Source organism: Geotrypetes seraphini, chromosome 1 (genome assembly GCF_902459505.1).
Source record: "Geotrypetes seraphini chromosome 1, aGeoSer1.1, whole genome shotgun sequence".
Taxonomy (NCBI): Eukaryota; Metazoa; Chordata; class Amphibia; order Gymnophiona; family Dermophiidae; genus Geotrypetes; species Geotrypetes seraphini.
The window spans coordinates 90,613,372-90,637,834 of record NC_047084.1 but is presented as its reverse complement, the minus strand read 5'-3'; positions in this window follow the sequence as shown (position 1 = coordinate 90,637,834).

Below are 24,463 nucleotides of genomic sequence, written 5' to 3'. Positions count from 1 at the left end.
GGGGGGTTGAATCGAAGGTAGGAGGGCCTGGGATCCCTCCTGCTCGTAATGTAGTGGGGGGTGGGGGGTTGTGGGTCACCGGGGCCAGGAGGGCTTGTGCTCCCTCCTGGCCAGATCGAGTCGGAGGGGTACAATCGCCGGGGCAAGAGGGCTTGGGCTCCCTCTTGCCCCGATATCGGCGGGGCAAGAGGGCTTATGCACCCTCCTGCCTGGATCATTGGGGGGGGGGGGATTCTGTAACCGGTGTTGTTTTTGACAGACACCGGTTACAGAATCCAGCTTTTAGGCGAAGGACTGGCTCCTCCTTCGCCTAAAAGCCCTTCTGTTGGACGTTTGGGGCTTAGGCGTTTTTTTGGTTCATTATGGCCAAAAAGTGTAGACATCCTGGGGGTGTACTTTTAGACGTAGTGGTGATCTGGGCGTTTAGTAGAGGCAGGCCATAATCAAAATTAGGATGTTTGTTTTGGTTATGGACACTTTCCCTGCTTCTGCTTTGAACGTTTAAGGACTTAGGCCAAAAGGGGACGTAGACGTTTTTTTTTATTATGCCCCTCCACGCTTTTAGCAGCTTTTATCAGGCAAGCAGCGATTCCCAGCGATTTTCTGGGTACTAATAGCGATTTTCTCCATGCATGCTGGGAAGCAGCGTGTCTCTCTATGGGAAGCAGCGTTTTTCAGGGTGAAAGATATGAAGCATCGATTTGGTGGGAGGAAGCATGGAAGCAGTGATTTTCAGAGTGAATGTTGGTAAACGTTAAACTTTTTTTCGGTACAGTAAAAGGAAAGGAACTTTAATCGTGATGTAATTTTGGGGGGGCGGATTCAGCATGCGAAAAATCGTGAAGTGAAGCCGCGAGTGCAGAAACCGCGAATACGGAGGGAGAAGTGTAATCTCATGCATATTATTGTGGGCACCCTGCACACCTGACTGGCTAGGTGTGTCCCGAGGACTTGGTTAAGAGCCACCTCTCGGTGGCATAGTAAGGGGAGGCGTGGGGAGGGAGGCCGCCCCGGGTGCCATGTTGGTGGGGATGCTGGCACCTCTCTGCCCCCCTGTGCTATGCTCACAGCCTCCCTTCACCCCGCCGTACCTCTTTAAATCTTCTTCATCAATGTGAGCAACTTCTCTGGCCTGCTCGTGCCAGCCCGGCTCCCCTCTGAAATCACTTTTGGGTCGCGGGGCCAGGAAGTGAATTCAGAGGGAAAACCAACGCCGGCACGAGCAGCAGGCCAGTGAAGCTGCTCGTGCTGAAGATTTAAAGAGGTGCGGGGGAAGGGAGGGGGGCATTGGAGGAACAGAAGGAGCGGGAGGGTGGCGAGGGCACAGGGGGCGCCTCCTGTTCTCACTACGCCACTGCTATAATGTCACAAACTGACAATCATGTCCCTGCATTAAAACTGGAAGGAAATAATATTTTTGCTTTCATGCTAAAATACAGGTAGTACTTAAGAGGCATTCCAATAGCTTTCAAAGCTATTTCTATAGGTAACAAAACACATTTGCATAACAAATTTATAAAGATAAATTTCTACCCTGAAAGGGAGGGAAAAAAATATTCTTCTGCAGAGTGCACAAATTTTATCCATATTATTTGGAGGAATTTCCAAAGATAGGATTAGTTCAGGTGAAAGAGACATCCCATATATTCCCTCCTTTTAATACATTGTATTTCTCCCCCTCTTCCGTTAGACGGCTGCTGAGACCAGGCATCCTATACAAATCAGGCCCTCTGTGTGCCCCTGCTCCTCACTCCCACCTGTGCCTCCTTATTGTGACGACCCCCTCCCAGCATATGGCATAGTCAGCAGCTCCCTCTTCTGCAGCAAGCCCAGGCGCCTGCCGGACCCGAGCGCTCCTGGTGCTAGCATATCTGGGTTGGTGGCTGCAGGACCCGTGCCTCCTCCCCCTGCAGCCCCAACAGCCCCAGCAAGCTCATGTGGCTCGCCTGCCTCAGCAGACAGTACCCTAGCAGCTGACCCCCCCTATCTTCCCGGGCTTCAGGAACTCTCCAGGTAAGCTGTTTTAACCTGGTTGCATAGGACATATAATTAAATACCGAGTAATACCCATGTAAGCAACACTTCCATAATCCAGTATGGAAATCGGTAGCAAATGCAAGACAGCCGAAGGACCCACAGTATTCGCCGCACACAAAATCCCTGAGCAAAACCATCGGAAAGATTTGCTCTTCAAACCTCATTTACGAGACCCTTTCCTCCTGGCACAACAAATTTAACAGCAAAACGATCTGTCTTAAACTGCAGCGCACTTCATGCCGGCACAATTGTGGATTTATTTTCCAGACTCCAAAAGATCAGGTCTATATGACCTCCTAAATGTGTAGGCCCCCAAGTGAGATGTTTCAATTCGGACATGAATTCCAAAAACCGAAGGGCACCAGAAACAACAGGCAAATTCAAATGAATAAATCAAACGAACAATAAGCATCCATATATTAAAGAGTAGTTTCTCAGATTACAGGTTATATGTGAATGAGAGAAGTGAACAGTTTTTTGTTTGTATGCAACTAAAATGTAATCCAATATGTGATGTTCCTTATGTGGATAATTTTAAAACCGGTCACCTAGTTTTGGAGGCCAAGCAGGTGCCTATTATACGTCTTTATAAAAATCACCACAGAAAAACGGTGTAATTAAATATGCTGCATGGGTTTCCAAATTGGTCACACATTTCTTCGTTAATGAAGGAACTCCACTGGCTTCCAATCTTGGGGCACTAATTCACCGCTCAACTGGTAAATCCCTCCTATGTGTGCCCTTCTCTTCAACTGCCAATTCCAGATTCCGTCCCTTCTACCTCACTGCACTGTATGCTTGGAACAAGCTGCCAGAATTCTTACAACGGGCTCCATTTCTAGCAGTGTTCAAGGCCCAGTTAAAAGCCCACCTCTTTGATAGTGCTTTTGACTCCTAACTCCTCTCACCTTGGGTTCTGCATCCCCTCCCCTCTATGTCATGTCTTGTCTGTCCAAGTTAGATTGTAAGCTCTTCCGAGCAGGGACCATCTATAAATGTCAAAATGCGTATGCCTTTAAGCGCTATATAAGTGATAAGAAGTAGTAGTTCTTTCCACCTTTGTTAATATGCGGAATACATCTAATCTGGGCACCTCCAGAATTCCTAAAGTCACTTTATGTACATCAAACGATTTGTAAGGAAAGAAGGGGGCCCTGGAGCAGCTCAGACACATGTCTGCTCCATTCAGTGCATCATGTGATCCACCACATGGTCTGTTTTAAAATACTGATTAGTGTAAAAATACACTCCATGATATGATGTGATGTACATTCAGAGGTAGCAATGGGTGGAGCTCACATATATGTGTGAAAATGAGCAAATGTTATAGTCTGCATGCATGCTCAAAAATTATTGGTGTGGAAAAGTATAAATATCTGCACTTGCAAGGTGGGTATGATTTCTGCCACTTATACTAGTAAGACAAGTAGGTGTCTACCTATCTTTAGAAAATAGTGCCTACATTCCCCTCATACATTTGTAATTCGCTGAATGTCCAGCCTTCTTTCGATGTGAACCGCCTAGAAGTCGTCTGACTATGGCGGTATAGAAAAATAAAGTTGTTATTATTATTATTATTATTAAATATATACTTTCTTACCCTCTTAAACTGAGTGCCCAGTTAAGAAATTAATCTCCCCTGATAAACGTTTCATTTATAAACGCATGTTAACATGGACATTGGTCTTTCTTGTGGATACGGTGGAGCAGCTGGTGCTGGATAATCAGAACTCCTTCCGGAGTTTGCCTAAAGGGGGGGGGGGAGCCTTTTCTGCCATAAGGTATGTCTCCTGGCTCGCAAAATTGGACTTCCACGACTCCTCCCTCCTTCTGGCAGTGGAGGCCCACGCTGGCTCTTTGGGAGGCTCGGGAGGTGGAGGGCTTTCCTAGATGGCGACATCATTTTTTTTTGTTTCACAGGAGTTTTTATTCAGACTCACTCCCTCCAACTGGGTGTAGTCTTATTTTGAATACCCCGGACTAATGCTTGGGGGTCGGCTGGACACCTTCTTCGACTCGGCTGTTGGCATCTCTCTGTGTTCTGTTTAATGAGGGGTAGGGGTTAGTTTTTTGGTGAGATGGCCAGCAATGTATAGGTGCCCCAGGGTCATCAGACATAAGGGCCTGGGATCTCTACCCCTGTAGGGGTTCCCTTTATATGGTTTGTTTAGCTGTTCTTGTATTTTTGTGCTGCATTGGTTGGGTAGGGTGGAAGGTGGTTGGGGGGGACCCTTTCATTCTATTATTCTCTGTTTATTTACCCTTTGTACTATGGCAGAGTTTGATGTACCTATTACCCTGTTGATTCTTTTGGTGGTTGCTATTGTTCTGTGTGTTGAATTCTCAACAAAAATTGTTTAAACGTAACATGGACATTGGTTTTTGAGTGCAATGGAGTTTATTGTAATTTTGTTGAAGCTACCCAGCTAAGGCTTTGGAACCTTTCCATCAAGACCCATATTACTAAGCTAAACAAATTCTTCTGTGTATTCCCTTAGGTTAGCAGCCAGAACTCACTACTCCTGTGGTAAGAGCGGATAGCGTAGCTGGTTTTAAGAAAGGTTTGGACAAGTTCCTGGAGAGAAAAGTCCATAGTCTGTTATTGAGAAAGACATGGGGGAAGCCACTGCTTGCCCTGGATCAGCAGCATGGAATGTTGCGACTCTTTGGGTTTTGGCCAGGTACTAGTGACCTGGATTGGCCACCGTGAGAACGGGCTACTGGGCTTGATGGACCATTGGTCTGACCCAGTAAGGCTATTCTTATGTTCTTAAGCTACACATTAATCTTACAATTTAGTCCAACTATTTAAACCAGTGTGCCACAAACCTTTTGACGCTGCGGCACACTAAATGCGGGCTGCGGCTGGAGAGCATTCGGAAATGCACAGATGTTGATGCATGGACAAATTCTTCAGGCTGTGGGGAGCCACAAGTACAAGGGGGCACTCGGAGAAATTGAAAAAGGACAGGTTTAGAACAAATGCTAGGAAGTTCTTTTTCACTCAGAGGGTGGTGGACACATGGAACACGCTCCCGGAGGCTGTGATAGGCCAGAGCACGCTACAGGGGTTCAAGGAGGGTCTAGATAGGTTCCTAAAAGAAAAGGGGATTGAGGGGTACAGATAGAAGTAGAGGTAGGTTATAGGATTAGACAGAAACCACTTCACAGGTCATGGACCCGATGGGCCGCCGCGGGAGCGGACCGCTGGGCGCGATGGACCCAGTGGAGGCAACTTCTTATGTTCTTATGTTCAGTGAAATCATGCATGGGTGTGACATCATCACATTGATGTCTGCGCATGCACGGATGCTCTCAAGCTATGGCCCTGCGCCTCCAATTACCGCCGGTCGGAGGGGGGTGCTGGAGAAGGAGAGGAGGAGAGGCACTAGCGAAGAGGAGAGGGGTCAGCTGACTGCTTACAGGATGTGCCTCTCGCGGCGAGAGGCATGTCTTGTAGGCAGTCAGCCGGTGCCAGCGCATCTCCTCCTCACAGTTTACAATACACTGATTTAAACCATGATAAAAAAATTTCTGCTTTTGGCTCTTCATTATTTTTATTTTTTGTTATTTCTCTATATTAATCTGAATAATTCAAGAAAGAAGAGATTCAGGTCAACTCCCAGTGGTTTTTGTCATGTGCCCCCTTAGTCACCTACATTTCAGGAATGGTTACATAATTATTCACAATTAAAACCAAATGTGAAGTGCTTGTCTTGGCTCATGTTAGTGGTTGTAATAAGAATATGCTTTACATAACAGTGCTCAGGAAAAAAAAAATCTTTTTCCATGTGGATCAATTCATTTGTATTTGGATTTAATTGCATTTGTAAACCCAGGCTCAAGGCAAACTATAATATAGGAACAACGGGTTTTACAGACTAGGGAGGTGTATTTAGTGGCATCAAACCGGCTATGTCACTCGAAGCCCAAATGATGAAGTTACGACTGTCTTCTTTTGGTCACACTATCAGAAGAGAGAGATCACTGGAGAAGGACATCATGTTTGGGAAGATCGAAGGAACCAGGTGAAGAGGGTGACCTGCAATCAGATGGCTGGACACGTTGAAAACAACCATGGGGATCCATCCCAAATACAATTTAAACTCCTTTTACTGACTTACAAGTGCATTCGCTCTAAAGCCCCCAATATCTCTCTTCACTTATCTCCCCCTATTCTACTCTCTGATCTCTGTTCATTGGGCAAGCCCCTCTTATGTAATGTAATGTAATGTAATGTAATTTATTTCTTATATACCGCTACATCCGTTAGGTTCTTATCTGCACCCTTCTCTTCCACTGCCAACTCGAGACTCCGTCCCTTCTTCTTGCAGCACCGTATGCCTGGAACAGGCTGCCTGAATCAATACATCGTGCTCCCTCCCTAGCAGCATTCAAATCCAAGGTAAAAGCCCACTTTTTTTGAATCTGTTTTCAACTCCTAACGCCCACTCACGGCTGTCATTTTCGCTACCATAATCTCCCCACCCCAAAATGTCCTGACTAAATTAGATTGTAAACTCTTCTGAGCAGGGACCGTCTATTGCAGGGGTGTCCAACCTGCGGCCCAGTGAAGTATTTTGTGCGGCCCCGGTCGAGGGCGATGCAGTGTTTTCTTCTGCTGCCCCCGGGTGTTTACCGTCTTACCGGCTCCCTCCTCTGTCTTGCTGCAGCATTTGCGCATTTCTGCGGCCCCAGAAACATTTTTTTCGGCCAATGCGGCCCAGGGAAGCCAAAAGGTTGGACACCCCTGGTCTATTGTATATTAAAATATACAGCGCTGCGTACGCCTTTCAGCGCTTTAGAAATAATAAATAGTAGTAGTATGGGATGACCTTGCCAGACTAGCACAAAATTGATTTCTTTTTTTTTTATTATTATGTATCATTTTATAATTATTTATCAAGTATAAACTTGTACAGAAAGTAAAATTTAAGTCAGAAATACAGAACCAATTAATCAAATCAAATCAGGAATACAAACTTAGAGTACATAACCATATTAATCAGAAAGTTTACTTAAATTTAAACTCAAGTCCTCTACAACGGATCAAGATGGAACAAGAGTGGATTTAATAATCTACTATAATAAAATGCTAAGCGCGCATGTGCACTCTTACCTGCGTGCTCCCTGATCTGTATGTCCGTGGCAGGTAAGAGTACGCATGCACGCTTAGGGTTCTATTCTAGGAAATACGACCGCCGGCAGGTAACACGCTGCAACTCCCCCCCCCCCCCAGCACCGACCCTACCCGGCACAACCGAAACCCTGGTTGACACACCCAGCCGAACCTCCCACCACGAGACGAACACAAACCTCCCGGCTCCAGCAGCGTCTGAGGCACAGTAAACACGCTGCTTCGCGTCCTTCTACTGGCCTGATTTCCTCTGCTGCTTCCCTGATGACATCATCAGAGATACGGCAGATGAAATTAGGGCAGTAGAAGGACGCGAAGCAGCGTGTTTACTGTGTCTCGGATGCTGCTGGAGCCGGGAGGTTTGTCGGCTGTCTAGCGGTAGGAGGGTCAGTGGGGTCGGCTGCACAGCGGCGGTAGTGGTGGGGGGGTTAAATGGAAACATGCTGTTCAGTGGAATGGGAGGGAGGCAGGTAGGCTGGCTTCAGGGTGTGGGGGGGTTAAATGGAAACATGCTGATCAGGGGGATGGGAGGGAGGCATCGGAGGGGGGGGACAAAGTCTGGAAGATAGTGATGGGGACATAGGAAGGAGGCATTGGGGGCTCTAAGAACATAGAAAGGGGCACTAAGCAGGACAAAGGCACAGGGGCACTAAGGACATGGGAAGGAAGCACTGGGGGCACTAAGGACACAGTACCCAGGCACTGGGACACTAAAGACACAGGACGGAGGCACTGGGGGCAATAAGGACATGGGAAGGAGGCACTAGGGACACTAAAGATATAGGAAGGGACAGTAAGGACATAGAAAGGGGCACTGAGGGCACTAAGGACATAGGAGGCACTGAGGGCACTAAGGACATAGGAGGCACTGAGGGCACTAAGGACATAGGGAGAGACACAGACAGGAAAAATGACAGACAGGCAGCGTCCAAGGAGAGAGAGACAAAAAAAAAAAACAACCCCCACACAGACAGACAATCATCTACTCTAGCACTCGTTAATGTAACGGGCTTAAACACTAGTAGAAAATAATATTCATAGAAGAATGCCACGGCTAATTTAGACTGAGCTCAGGGTTCCCTAAAAATACTTCTTATCTAGGGCTAGATCTTATCTTTTTCTTTCTCCAGGCGTGACAACGACAGAAAAGCCGTCAGCTGGAAAGGTTCAAAGAAAACATTTCTGTGAAGAATAATAAACTATACATTTGCATGGGTGACGTAAATTGATTTCTTTTTAGATCCGCAATTCATCAAGTCACTAGGACACGAGCCCGAGTCGATGGCACTTAACAGCACATGTAGATTAATTACATGTAAACAGCAACTTCAGAAAGAACTATTTATATACGTAGATGGCTAGAACACAGATTTCAAGGAGGCATATTCTGGGTGGGTGGAAAATTTCTTCGCTTATTTCTCATTTTACGATAAGAAATACAAGTATATTATATATATATATATATATAAAAGGATGCAATGATCTTAAGGTGGTTAAACAGGTAGAAGAGGCGATGGTAGGAGCTAGAAGGATGCTGGGGTGAATAGGGAGAGCGATGGCCAGTAGGAAAAGGAGGTATTGATATCCCTGTATAAGACAATGGTGAGACCTCATTTGGAATATTATGTACAATTCTGGAGGCCGCACCTTCAAAAAGATATAAAAAGGATGGAGTCAGTACAGAGGAAGGCTACTAAAATGGTGCATGGCATATGGGGACAAACTTAAAAATCTCAATCTGTATATTTTGGAGGAAAGGCCGGAGAGGGTGATATGATAGAGACTATTAGAAACATAGAAACACGATGGCAGATAAAAGCCAAATGGCCCATCTAATCTGCCCATCTCCAGCATCTCCTCCTCTCCCTATTTGCTAAAGTTCTTAACATTTGCATCTCCTCTTCCTATACAACCACTCTGTGATGTCATAGAGCTTTATGGTTATAGAAACAGAAACATGATGGCAGATAAAGGCCAAATGGCCCATCTAGTCTGCCCATCCACAGTAACCATTATCTCTTCCTCTCTCCGAGAGATCCCATGTGCCTATCCCAGGCCCTCTTGAATTCAGACACTGTCTCTGTCTCCACCACCTCTTCTGGGAGACTGTTCCATGCATCTTCGACCGTTTCCGTAAAAAAGTATTTCCTTAGATTACTCCTGACCCTATCACCTCTTAACTTCATCCTATGCCCTCTCATTGCAGAGTTTCCTTTCAAATTAAAGACTCGACTCATGCGCATTTACATTACGTAGGTGTTTAAACGTCTCTATCATATTACATTACATTCGTGATTTCTATTCCACCATTACCTTGCGGTTCAAGGCGGATTACAAAAGAAGATATCTGGCAATTTCCAGGGGAGATAAAGAGTAAAGCAGGTTGCTTCGGGGAATTGAGAAGGTTCTTGCAGTATTAGCTCGTTTTCAGGGATTTCTTGAAAAGTAGTCTTTATTTCTTTTCTGAACATTTTGTAGTCTGGGGTCGTTAGCAGTAGATTGGAGATTTGGTTGTCTAGTTTTGCCGCTTGTGTGGCTAGGAGGCCATCATACAGTTTTTTCCGTTTAAGTTCTTTGATTGGAAGTTGCGTGAATGGGGTGTGGGTTTTCCTACGTCTAGTTGAGGTAGTTTGGATAAGGCGGTTGTTCAGGTAGGTTGGGCTGTTGCCGTTTATAGTTTGAAATAGTAGACAGTAAAATTTGAACAGTATTCTTGCCAGAATTGGAAGCCAGTGTGAGTTGAGGTATGCCTCTCTGATGGGGTCGTCGTTTTCTCAATGAATAGATAAGTCTCAGTGCTGTGTTTTGGATTGTTTGTAGTTGTTTTGTCATTCGGGTTCCGGCAGGAGGGAGTGGGCATCCCTCCTACCAGTCAACTTAGCGGGGGGGGGGGGGGGTACGGGTTCCCTTCTGTGGCTTCTGAGCTGATTGCAGCAGGGAGATTCCCTTGCCAAGATTAGCTCAGCAGCAACACGATTCTTTAACCTGCACAGTTAGGCGGGGTTAGGCGTCTGTTTGTCAGGACAGATACGATTCTATATAGGACGCCCATGTGCGATTCTGAGTCCGGGCATCCTATACAGAATCTGGGCCTAAGTGTTTACCTAAAAGTGAGGTCTTTGGTCCTCTCTATTAATTTAATAGCACAAGAACAAGGTAGTGCCATAATCATGCTCCATACATATACTGATGTCCTCTAAAAATTAAGTGTGAGCACTTATATCAATCATAGAGATATATAAGTACCAAAGTACAGGAGATATAAAAATAACTTACAATATTCTTTAAATAATGTGCATAAGTGGGAGTCCTGCCTATGTCCTTCTCCTGTGTATTCCCTCCTTGCAAATATTTGCAATGTAAGGTAAGAATAGCACCTAGTTGGCATGCTGACATACATGCATCTAAGTGCACACACACATTTACATATGCTAGGAACATTTACACATTTGATGGCCATGTAAATTTTCACACCTATGTTCTAGACCAGTGTTTTTCAACCTTTTTACACCTATGGACCGGCAGAAATAAAAGAATTATTCTGTGGACCGTCATCGGTCCGTGGACCGGTGGTTGAAGAACACGGGGCTAAGTTGTGGGCCAGACCCCGCCCATCTCTACCCAACCTCCACTCCAGACCCCACCCCCATAATAGTACTAATTGCACCTTGCACGTCCCGTGCCTCATCTGGAAGCCTTCCCTCTGACGTTGCAACGTCAGAGAGAAGGCTTCCGGTTCAGGCGCAGGATGCCCGTAGGAGCCGCTGCCCGTGGCTTTGTGCACCGAATCAGTGAGGAAGGAGTTGGCTCGAAGATAACGCCACATCGATCGCACCGTGGACCGATGGTTGAAGAACACTGTTTTGGGCCTGATGCACGTGCTGGCCCTGTGGACCGGCAGCAAATTTCTGTGGTCCGGCACTGGTCCATGGACCGGTGGTTGAAGAACACTGTTCTAGACTTTTTTTCTCCAATATTTATGAAAGCAAACAATCCTCCCTGCAAACTCCATTCTACTGCGAGAATTATGTGACATGCATGGTAAAATACAGTGCAGAAGAATGATCTGCCACGCAAGTCATGATTAGGTGAATATTTCAATGAGGTTTTCTTTTCCCCCCGAATAAACTAAACAAATTTATCAAATCAAAAATTAATAGCCATTTAGTTTTAATTTGCTTGAATTACCAAACAAATAGTATTAACGATTCAATCACAATGTGCATAACCCCAGGGCTTGGCAAGTTAATTTGATTGGTGCATACCAAAGGCATTTGCTAAAGTCACTTATCATCACAGCTTCTCTTTAATGTTTCAAAGAAGACTTCTGCTTGTGGTGAGGGTAGCAAGAGAAATGTGCTAAAAATAACACTACCAAATCAGATAAAAATTTAGAAAAGCCTTCCAAGGTTATTTTGATGATGATGATGATAAGAACATAAGAATAGCCTGTTCTCACGGTGGCCAATCCAGGTCCCTACTACCTGGCAAGCAGAGGCTTCCCTCATGTCAATAACAGACAATGGACTTTTTCTCCAAGAATTTGTACATACTTTTCTTAAAACCAGCTACGCTATCCACTTTTACCACAACCTCTGGCAACGTGTTCCAGAGCTTAACTATTCTCTGAGTGAAAAAATATTTCCTCCTATTGGTTTTAAAAGTAGCTCCCGGCAGTTTCATCAAGCGTCCTCTAGTCTTTGTCATTTCTGACAGAGTGAAAAATCGATCCATTTGTACCTGTTTTACTCCACTCAGGATTTTGTCGACTTCAATCAAATTTCCCCTCAGCCATCTCTTTTCCAAGTTGAAGAGCCCTAACCTTTCCTCATACGAGAGGAGTTCTATCCCCTTTACCATTTTGGTTACTGTTCTTTGAACCTTTTCTAGCACCACTATATCTTTCTTGAGATAGAGAGACCAGAATTGAACGCAATACTCCAGATGAGGTCACACCATGGAGCAATACCTTTAATCTATAATATCTTTAGTCTTGTTAACCATCCCCATGATGATAAAACATTTAAATCTAAACCTAAAAATGTTATAAAACAAAGATTTAGTTACACGGATTCCTTAACCTGGATTAATCAGGAAAAGACATACCTGTATTCCTTCATACTGGAAAAGTGAAGATCTTGTTCATAGCCAACCTGTAAATCACTCAAATTCAGCATCCACAAACATTTCTAATGGAAAATTATTCATCAAGTCTGAGTAAGAAAAATAATGAGATTCTATGTTTAAAAACAGAGCTAAAGACTTCAACACATGCTAGTGGCTTTTCTGACTTCACCATAGGCAGCGGAATGCTTTTTCATTTGGGGGAGCCCAAAGGCTCCAGTATACTAAGAACATAAGAATAACCTTACTGGGTCAGACCAATGGTCCATCAAGCCTAGTATCCCATTCTCACGGTGGCCATTCCAGGTACCTGGCCAACCCAAGGAGTAGCAATATTCCATGCTACCGATCCATGGCTTCTCCTATGTCTTTCTCAATAACAGAACATGGACTTTTCCTCCAGGAAATTGTCCAAACCATTCTTAAAACCAACTATGCTATCCACTCTTCTGGCATGACCTCTCTCTCCAGTTCCTGACTCCCCCACCTACCTTCCCTGGTCACTGTAATTTTAAATCTTCTGGCAGCTGCTGCACAGCGTCAACAAGCAGGCCTGCCCCAGAAGTCTTCATTCTGTAGTGACGCTGCGTGACAGATGCATGGTGGGTGCCCAAAAATTTAAAATTACAACAGCCGGGAGGATTGCAAGCCATGGAATCGAGGGTGAAATACTCACGTGGATTAAAAACTGGCTGGAGCATAGGAAACAGAGAATGGGGTAAATGGACAATACTGGACTGGAAGAGCGTCACCAGTGGGGTGCCACAAGGCTCGCTGCTTGGACCCGTGCTCTTTAACATCTTTATAAACGATCTGGACATAGGTACAACGAGCGAGGTGATTAAGTTTGCGGACGATACGAAGTTATTCAGAGTAGTGAAGACGCAGGGGGATTGCGAAGATCTGCAAAGTGACTTAATCAGGCTCGAGGAATGGGCATCGACATGGCAGATGAGGTTCAACATGGATAAGTGTAAAGAGATGCATGTCGATAACAAAAATCTCATACACAAATACAGGATGTCCGGGGCAGTACTTGGAGAGACCTGCCAGGAAAGGGACTTGGCAGTTCTAATCGACAAGTCGATGAAGCCATCTATGCAATGTGTGGTGGCAGCAAAAAGGGCGAACAGAATGCTAGGAATGATAAAGAAGGGGATCACGAACAGATCAGAGAAGGTTATCATGCCGCTGTAGCGGGCCATGGTGTGCCCTCACCTGGAGTACTGCGTCCAGCACTGGTCGCCGTATATGAAGGAGGACACGGGTACTACTCAAAAGGATCCAGAGAAGAGCGACTAAGATGGTTAAGGGGTTGGAGGAGCTGCCATACAGCGAAAGATTAGAGAAACTGGGCCTCTTCTCCCTCGAACAGAGGAGATTGAGAGGGGTCATGATCAAAACATTCAAGGTACTGAAGGGGATAGATTTAGTAGATAAGGACAGGTTGTTCACCTTCTCCAAGGTAGGGAGAATGAGAGGGCACTCTCTAAAGTTGAAAGGGGCTAGATTCCGTACAAATATAAGGAAGTTCTTCTTCACCCAGAGAGTGGTAGAAAGCTGGAACGCTCTTCCAGAGGCTGTTATAGGGGAAAACACCCTCCAGGGATTCAAGACAAAGTTCGACAAGTTCCTGCTGAACATGAACGTGTGCTGGTAGAGCTAGTCTTGGTTAGGGTGCTGGTCTTTGACCAGAGGGCCGCCATGTGAGCGGACTGCTGGGCATGATGGACCACTGGTCTTACCCATCAGTGGCAATTCTTATGTTCTTATATTATGATTTGGGTAGGGAAGTAGAGCCATAACTGACTCTTCTGACTGCCAATGTTTGGAGAGGCCTTGGCCCCTGTGGTCTCGCCTATTACAATGCCTATGGATTTCACTACAATTTTAGGGAACTATGAATACATGGGGCCACTGAAAAGTTCTCAGACCAACCAACGACGTTGGGGCAGTCTCCATCAAGGACTATATACTTAGTCCAGCAATTTTCCAGTGTTTTGTTTCATATTTTTCTGATGAACCAAAAAAGTGGCAAATCACTGGATTAAGTGTAGACCAATGGTGTCCACATCCCATAGGGCAAGAATGTCCAACCTCGGTCCTTGAGGGCCACAATCTAGTCGGATTTTCAGAATTTCCCCAATGAATATGCATGAGATCAGTTTGCATGTACTGCCTCGTGTTCCCTCTAAGCTGAGCAGGTGTCCTCCAGCTGCATTGCTACCACTAGGGGGTGGAATATTTTCAGTCGCTAAGGACAGGTATGTTCCCTGGAGTCCTGCAGAACTTGCCTGTCCCTCACAATTGAAAAATGTGACAGTAAAACAGCACCCTCTATTGGTGAGACTGTGGGTGGAGGACTCCTGCTCAGCTTAGAGGGAACAGTGCAGTGCCTCCATTTTATGCACATAAATTTCAGGCAAATTTATTGTGGGAATCCTGAAAATCCTAACCTGGAGAGGGCCGAGTTTGGACAACACCTCCACTGTAGGGTCATCACTAGGGTCACCAGACATGTCCTGTTTTTAGAGGACTATCCAGACTCTCGTATGGACTTTCCAAAACCCGGCATTTGTTTGGGTTTTGGAAAGCCCCAACAGTTCCTGCTGCATCTAGAGGGCCTCTGAGTATGCGCAGATGACATCACACACATCTGCGCATGCTCCAAGCCCTCCAGATGCAGCCAGAGCTAGTTGTAGAAGAGAAGAGGCTTGTTGGGGGAGGGGCTGGGGCAGAATAGGGTGGGGCTGGAGACATAACAGGGTAGGGTTTTGTGTCTGGGGTTTTCTTTTTCAAAATATGGTAACCCTAATCATCACATAAACATAAACCCATCTGTTCTCTCAGGCTTCCATGGCTGGTGTCATGATTGTTGCAGTTTGCTGGATCTCGCAGCATCGGGGTAGGTAGAACTGGCATTTCAGCCATCAGGCTGTGGCTTTCTTCAGGGCACGCTGTGAGGTCTGCAATCTGTCTATCTACAGTGGGTTGGCTGACCTGATTCAGAGCAAGGAAGTCTGTAGGTCTTGAATTTTGGCAGGAAAGTTCATTGCTCACAAATTTGAAATGTAGCAAGAACGTTTGTTGGTCATAGATTTAATTTTGACAGGAACAGCTGTTGGACCCAATTTTAAATTCTGGCGGCGAAGTCTTTGTTCGTATTTTTTAAATTCTGACAGCCAGAAAAGGGGGAGGGGGAGGGGTGTGTGTATGAAAACTTTTAGATGGAAAAGGCATTTGTCCTCAGTGGCATAGTGGGTCAACTCAGTGACATAGCAAGGAGTGGAGTCAGGCCGTACTGGTGGCGAAGTCTTTCTTCATATTTTTTGAATTCTAACAGCCAGAAAAGGGGGAGGGGTGTATGAAAACTTTTAGATGGATAAGGCATTTGTCCTCCATGGCATAGTGGGTCAACTCAGTGGCATAGCGAGGAGTGGAGTCGGACCATACTAGGCACCATCTTGGCAAGAGTGCTGGCACCTCTCTGTCCACTTACCTTTTCAAAATCTGAGCTAGCAGTGAGCAGCATCTCCTACCTGCTGCTTGCACCAGCCTCAGCTCTCCCTCTGATGTCACTTCCTAGTTGCAGGACCAGGAAGTGACATCAGAGGGAGATGCTTCTCGCTGCCGGTGGGGGGCATGTATTGGGGAAGAGCGCAGGGGTGCACAGTGTGGCAATGCCAGGTGCCTCCTTCCTTTGCTACGCCACAATATCAACTGATTATATGAGAGGCATAAGGTTTGTGAAAACATATTGGACCCAAAATTCAGTCCATGGCAGGCAGCATTAAACTTGGACATTTTTACACTGAATTTCTTTTGGATGAGTGGTTGCCATGCTTTGTTTATGGAAAGCCCTTTATCTCCATTTAAGTTATTGGGGTTATTTGAGTGTCTTGTTATCTCTATTGCTTCTTTGATTTTTCTCAGTCACCAGCGGTCATCTTTCTCCAGGCCTTTTGTGTTCTCAAATCTAATCGTTATAACCAGTTTCCCTACCATGGAGGGCTGCAGCTGATTTTTCTGTGTTGCTTAGTTTGTGGTATCTCTTGTGCTCTTTCAGCCTTTCCTCTACATTGCATCCAGTTTCACCAATATGCCATGAAAAAAAAAAACTTCTTACCCCAAACCGCTGAGTGACAGAAGGCTGCTTTGGGCTTTCCCTACCAGCTCTGCATATGTGTAAGAGTCACTTTCTCAGCAGTCGCCATTTTAAAATTGGACAAAAAAAATCATTCCAAAGCGACCCACACAGTCTTAACGCCCATTTTTAGTGCATCCGGTCTAAGAGTCTACAGGTAAAGATTTTACTTGAGGATAGTTTATGCTGGCTGATGAAGCTCTCTACTACACTTTGCTTATAACAGCAAAGTAAAGAATCTTTCTTGTTACATAGAGCATTTTGGACCCCTGTTCGATTACAGAAATTAGATAGTTCCAAGTCTAATCGATGCTGGCACTGTCATCTTGAAGTTGGGACATTGGATCATCTATTGTACTATTGTCCCTTGATACTTAAATTTTGGAGATCCATCTGGGATCAAGTGAACAAAATATTGGAAAATCCAGTGGCATTGACGTACGATACCATCCTATTTGGTACGTTAACGAGGGATAAAATCCAAATATCTGCTCGGAATAACAAACTTCTCTTTATAATGACAGGAGTTGCCATACAACTTATTTTGAGGAATTGGAAAAATTGAGATCGAGTAAATTATACTTTTTGGTGGTAATCTATGTTTACACTTTTAAAATGGAATGTATGATGGCCCTACAACAGGGACATTATAAGAAGTTTATGGATGTTTGGGAGCCATTTACAAAATTCTGTAAGGAGCGATTGTTGATTTTCCCCTTTGATAATACACTTCCAGGGTGGGTGGGGAGATACTTTTAATTAGAGTGCAATTTATGGATATATGGACGAAGGGGGGGGGGCTGATATATGTATTTGTTATAGAAGGCTTTTAGCGCAGCCTGGTGTACTGAATGCTCTCTGCGCTGCTCCCAACACTCATAGTGTTCCTATGAGCGACGGGAACAGCGCAGAGCATTCAGCGAGCTGATCTGCGCTAAAAAACGCTATCGCGGTTTTGTAAAAAAGTGTGTGTGTGTGTGTGGGGGGAGGGGGGGGTGTTTAGTTTGCTGCATGGTTTTAGAATCGACAAGCCCGTGTTTTGTTTTGTTTTTTAATGTTGCTCCTTCTTTGTAGAATTCTCTTCCACCAGCAACTGCAACCTGAACTGTCAGATCCTCAATTCAAGTCTGCCATGAAAACTTAGGGGTCCTTTTACTAAGGCGTGCTAGTGCGTCTTAGCGCGCGTTAAATGCTAACGCATCCATAGGTTAGTGTGAGCTAATTTTTAGCGCGCCTTAGTAAAAGGACCCATGAATTATTCTCCTAGGCCTTTTGGGAATCAGCAGCCCACAGATGCTCAGGCCAACAGCAATTAGCCCTTGGTTATGTCTTATTTTTTCCCCCCTCCCCCATCCTCTGTTTCTCTTTCCTGTCCATGAGTTGTAGTTCCTTTCCTAGTTTTTATATTGACTGTAAACCACTTTGATTGCCCTCACTGAAAAGTAGTATATAACGAACCAATAAACATAAACCTAACAATATGAGTTTTCCAGCATTTACAAATGAGTGTTGAATTGCATTTGTAAAACCTTTGTCCAAAACAATTTACTGAGGTTCTATATAATTATTACTGAATCACTGTTTGTACTCGTTTTACGCAGTACACTATAAGAAGAGAGTCTAAGTTGGGAGCTGAATATCTGAATCCCACAATTATCCCTGAGGCCAGTTATTTCCAAATACAGAATGACTGATGTGAGATCACTTTGTTCTTTTATGTTTAAAAAACAAGGACATTTTGCATTCAAATGAAGACTATTCATGTTTTAATCAGTAATAGTCTGGTTCCGGCGTTATTGTATTTGGATATCTGTTTCACAGCTTCTTCTTTGGCAGTCCATCTAAAAAGATTAATGTGAAGAATTTGAATGGAATTCTATACCCTGTTGCACCCACAATTTAAATGTTAGGGGTTTATTTGGAACAAAATTTATCGATGAATGCTCAGGCTGAGGCCTTAGCTCACAAAAGGCTTGATGCTCACGACATTCTTTGCTTCTGCCCCATATGTAATGGTGTTCAATGGTTGGAGAGGTGTATGCAGGATTATATGGAGAAGATTGGGGAATGGATAAATGATCATGGGTTAAAGTTGAATGTGAATAAAACCAGGGCTGTGGAGTTGGAGTCGAGGAGTCTGAGGCGGAGGAAATTTCGGGTACCTGGAGTCGGAGTCAGAAGTACAAAAAACTGAGGAGTCGGAGTCGGAACATTTATCTACCGACTCCATTTTTGAACTTGGCATACCAATCACGAGCGATTCTTTCAGTTATAGCATCCACTATATACACAGCACAAATGTTGCGAGCAGCTTCTGCGGCCGTAGAACCTTGATTAAAAGCAAAAAGAAGGTGGTGTCGAAAATGCTCATTTCTCTCAACTTGACATTCCATTTTAACGATCTGAAAATTAACCAGTGCTGTGGAGTCGGAGTCAGAGTCGAGGAGTTGGAGTCGGAGGAAATTTCGGGTACCTGGAATCGGAGTCTGAAGTACAAAAAACTGAGGAGTCGGAGTCTGAGTCGGAACATTTATCTACCGACTCCACAGCCCTGAATAAAACAGATGTGATTCACATGAAAAAATCAGAGGGATGATTGGGTTTTGGAGCGGTTGAATGTGATGGGAGAGGAATTGATGGTGAAGAAGGAGATGAATGTGTTGAGAGCGTATTTAGACAAATATTAAAGACAATACAGGCAGGATATATGCAGCTGAGAATGTTGTATAGGTTGAAACTGATGCTGTAGGACTATGATTTTCGTACCGTAGCGCAGGCACTAATTTTAAGCAAGGTGATTATTGCAACACATTATATTTGGGGGTTGCAAAGGTGAAGATAAGAGCATTGTAGTTACTTTTGAATTCTGCAGAACATTTGATTACTGGTGTGTCGAGAATAGGGCACCAGCGGCGAGGAGGCTCCAGTGCACAGCTCCGCCCCTCCCCCGATCCAGCAGGGGAGAACTTTTGCTATTAAAAGAAGTGCCGAGGCCTCACCAAAACCAGCGGCAGGGCACCAGCTGCGAGGAGGCTCCAGAGCACATCTCCGCCCCCTCCCCCGAGCCAGCAGGGGAGAACTTTGGCTATTAAAAGAGGAAGCACCAATGGCGCGCGGCCGTTCAGTGCGCCGGCGAAGGTGCACGGCAAAGGCACGTGCGCCTTAGTGAGCGCCTTTGTGAAGCGACAGCCGAGAAGCCGACCGGACCTGTTGCAGACCGGACATCCACTACAGTAGTTTGCACCTTTCTGCAGAACTGGTCCTTACACTGCACGCTAAGTATAATCTAGCTACTGCATGACAAATCAAACTAGTGATAAGACCAAAAGTATAGCCTATTGTTAAACGAACAAAAAAACAAAAAGGGGGCTAGCTGTTATTAAGAACTAATAGTATAACCTATTGTATTGTTTATTGTAAAACCTATTGCTAAACAGAAAGTTACCATTAATCAGAACGTATAGCCTTTAATCAGACAGTATAACCTACAGTACAGCTCTAATAAGACAGTACAGCTCTAATAAGAGCTCTCACAGAATAAATCTCTTTAATTACCCATCCCTGAAATCATGTCTTTACAAGAAGTTCCTAGACAGAATGTTATCATTCCATTTAGCCAAACCGAACACATGGCTCGTAAAACCCATTCTCGAGGCCACTTCTTACGCCGACTTCAGAAAATCACTGAAGACCCGTCTCTTTAACAAATTCTAATTCCCAATTCTTGCCCAATCCCCCTCAGCTATCCTCATCCCATTCCCCAATTCTCTTGATTTTAGATTAACTCATCCTTCTTCCCATTTGTAAAGGTATTCCACCCAAATTGTTTTCCCCTGCACCCCAATCTCTGACTAGATACTTCCTTTTGATTCAAACCATCTTGGTTCTCTTCCATTTGCAATTTGTATCCCAGAAAGTACTTTTTCTGTTCCCCTTACATCTCATACACTCATTGTATGCAACTTGTAGTAAACATCTCTTACTTCTTGTTGTAAACATCTCATACACTCATTGTATGCAACTTGTAGTAAACATCTCTTACTTCTTGTTGTAAACATCTCATACACTCATTGTATGCAACTTGTAGTAAACATCTCTTACTTCTTGTTGTAAACATCTCATACACTCATTGTATGCAACTTGTAGTAAACATCTCTTACTTCTTGTTGTAAACATCTCATACACTCATTGTATGCAACTTGTAGTAAACATCTCTTACTTCTTGTTGTAAACATCTCATACACTCATTGTATGCAACTTGTAGTAAACATCTCTTACTTCTTGTTGTAAACATCTCATACACTCATTGTATGCAACTTGTAGTAAACATCTCTTACTTCTTGTTGTAAACATCTCATACACTCATTGTATGCAACTTGTAGTAAACATCTCTTACTTCTTGTTGTAAACATCTCATACACTCATTGTATGCAACTTGTAGTAAACATCTCTTACTTCTTGTTGTAAACATCTCATACACTCATTGTATGCAACTTGTAGTAAACATCTCTTACTTCTTGTTGTAAACATCTCATACACTCATTGTATGCAACTTGTAGTAAACATCTCTTACTTCTTGTTGTAAACATCTCATACACTCATTGTATGCAACTTGTAGTAAACATCTCTTACTTCTTGTTGTAAACATCTCATACACTCATTGTATGCAACTTGTAGTAAACATCTCTTACTTCTTGTTGTAAACATCTCATACACTCATTGTATGCAACTTGTAGTAAACATCTCTTACTTCTTGTTGTAAACATCTCATACACTCATTGTATGCAACTTGTAGTAAACATCTCTTACTTCTTGTTGTAAACATCTCATACACTCATTGTATGCAACTTGTAGTAAACATCTCTTACTTCTTGTTGTAAACATCTCATACACTCATTGTATGCAACTTGTAGTAAACATCTCTTACTTCTTGTTGTAAACATCTCATACACTCATTGTATGCAACTTGTAGTAAACATCTCTTACTTCTTGTTGTAAACATCTCATACACTCATTGTATGCAACTTGTAGTAAACATCTCTTACTTCTTGTTGTAAACATCTCTTACACTCATTGTATGCAACTTGTAGTAAACATCTCTTACTTCTTGTTGTAAACATCTCTTACTCTCATTGTATGCAACTTGTAGTAAACATCTCTTACTTCTTGTTGTAAACATCTCTTACTCTCATTGTATGCAACTTGTAGTAAACATCTCTTACTTCTTGTTGTAAACATCTCTTACTCTCATTGTATGCAACTTGTAGTAAACATCTCTTACTTCTTGTTGTAAACATCTCTTACTCTCATTGTATGCAACTTGTAGTAAACATCTCTTACTTCTTGTTGTAAACATCTCTTACTCTCATTGTATGCAACTTGTAGTAAACATCTCTTACTTCTTGTTGTAAACATCTCTTACTCTCATTGTATGCAACTTGTAGTAAACATCTCTTACTTCTTGTTGTAAACATCTCTTATTCTCATTGTATGCAACTTGTAGTAAACATCTCTTACTTCTTGTTGTAAACATCTCTTATTCTCATTGTATGCAACTTGTAGTAAACATCTCTTACTTCTTGTTGTAAACATCTCTTATTCTCATTGTATGCAACTTGTAGTAAACATCTCTTACTTCTTGTTGTAAACATCTCTTATTCTCATTGTATGCAACTTGTAGTAAACATCTCTTACTTCTTGTTGTAAACATCTCTTATTCTCATTGTATGCAACTTGTAGTAAACATCTCCTACTTCTTGTTGTAAACATCTCTTATTCTCATTGTATGTAACTTGTAGTAAACATCTCCTACTTCTTGTTGTAAACATCTCTTATTCTCATTGTATGTAACTTGTAGTAAACATCTCCTACTTCTTGTTGTAAACATCTTACTCTCATTGTATGTAACTTGTAGTAAACATCTCCTACTTCTTGTTGTAAACATCTCTTACTCTCATTGTATGTAACTTGTAGTAAACATCTCCTACTTCTTGTTGTAAACATCTCTTACTCTCATTGTATGTAACTTGTAGTAAACATCTCCTACTTCTTGTTGTAAACATCTCTTACTCTCATTGTATGTAACTTGTAGTAAACATCTCCTACTTCTTGTTGTAAACATCTTACTCTCATTGTATGTAACTTGTAAACATCTCCTACTCTCATTGTATATAACTTGTAAACATCTCCTACTTCTTGTTGTAAACATCTCTTACTCTCATTGTATGTAACTTGTAAACATCTCCTACTTCTTGTTGTAAACATCTCTTACTCTCATTGTATGTAACTTGTAAACATCTCCTACTTCTTGTTGTAAACATCTCTTACTCTCATTGTATATAACTTGTAAACATCTCCTACTTCTTGTTGTAAACATCTTACTCTCATTGTATGTAACTTGTAAACATCTCCTACTTCTTGTAAACATCTCTTACTCTCATTGTATGTAACTTGTAAACATCTCCTACTTCTTTTTGTAAACATCTTACTCTCATTGTACGTAACTTATTGTAAACCGCTTTGAACTTATGGTATAGCGGTATATAAGAAATAAAACTATTATTATTATTATAAAACCTATTGCTGAACAAAAGTTACCATTAATCAGAACGTTACTGCACGATGTTTAACTAGATACTGCATGACAAATCTAGCCAGTGTTAAGGCCAAAAGTATACTGCACAACAAACCAAGCTAGTGATAAGACCAAACATATAGCTAGAAGTATACCTAACTACTGCACGACAAATTACTTGCCGGTAGTGCAGTGCTCCGGTGATTCAGCAACAGATAACACATAGCTAGCTAACGCATAGCAAGCACACAGCGAACAGACTAAACAACACCCAGCAGGCAAAACAACAACCAACAACAGCAAGCAAGCCAACCAACTCACACCAACAACCGAAATACAAACCCAGGTATAAAAATAAAGAAAAAAGACCAAGAATGGCAGGGAAGACGAGTAGCACCAAGACTATAATCAAGATCAACCCCCCGGCTGCCAAAGAGATCCAGATGAAGGCCACAGTCTCCGTGCAAACTGAGGAAGACTCTCCCCTCGATGGATGGCGGAGATCTCTATACAGACCGAAGCTGACCCCCACCTGAAGACTTCAGTCTCTGTGCAGACAGAAGAGGACACCCAGCAACAGCTCAATGGAGACATCCTACAGAAACTGACAAGTCTGAGGGAAGAAGTGCAGCGGCTAAGAAATATCCGAGAGCGCGAGGCATTCATCGATGGAGTCCTCCTAGAACTATCTCAGGTCTCCAAGCAAGGGCAAGAAGTCAGACCCGCAGCATTGGAAGTATCAGCTGGGGTACAAGAAGAGACTAGAGACGAGGACACCTGGCAACTAGTCACCTCAGCAAGCAAACAAGAAGAGACTCGAGACAAGGATACCTGGCAACTAGTCACCTCTGCAAGCAAACACAGAAGGCGGTCCTCCTCCTCTAGATTATCTTCAAGCAAGCACAGCAACCTTACATCAACTCTGCAGATCACTCTGAGCAACAGATTTCAGCTCCTATAAGAAAGACACGCCAATAGAACTCAGGAGGATATTCAGGAAGACATCCAGGAGTGCAATCTCGAAACCCAGCAGACGACCCCAAATCAAGAAGTAACGAATTAGTACTCCCCCAAGAAGCGCAGAGTAGTTGTCATTGGGGGACTCCATGCTGCGGGGAACTGAGGGACCGGTATGCAGACCTGATTACAAGCAAGATAGGTCTGCTGTCTACCAGGAGCCAAGATCCGGGATGTGAATACCTGCATAGGAAAAATAATCAAGCCCCAAGACCACTACCCAATGATCCTCATCCACGTTGGGACAAACGACACCACCAGGATCTCCCCGGAGAAGATATAGGAAGACTTCAGAGCCCTAGGAGAGAAACTGAAGCAAATAGAAGCGCAAGTGGTCTTCTCCTCCATCCTACCGATAAGAGACAAAGGGAGAGCCAGAGAAGAACGGATCAAGAGGACTAACGAGTGGCTAAGGGAATGGTGCAAGGAG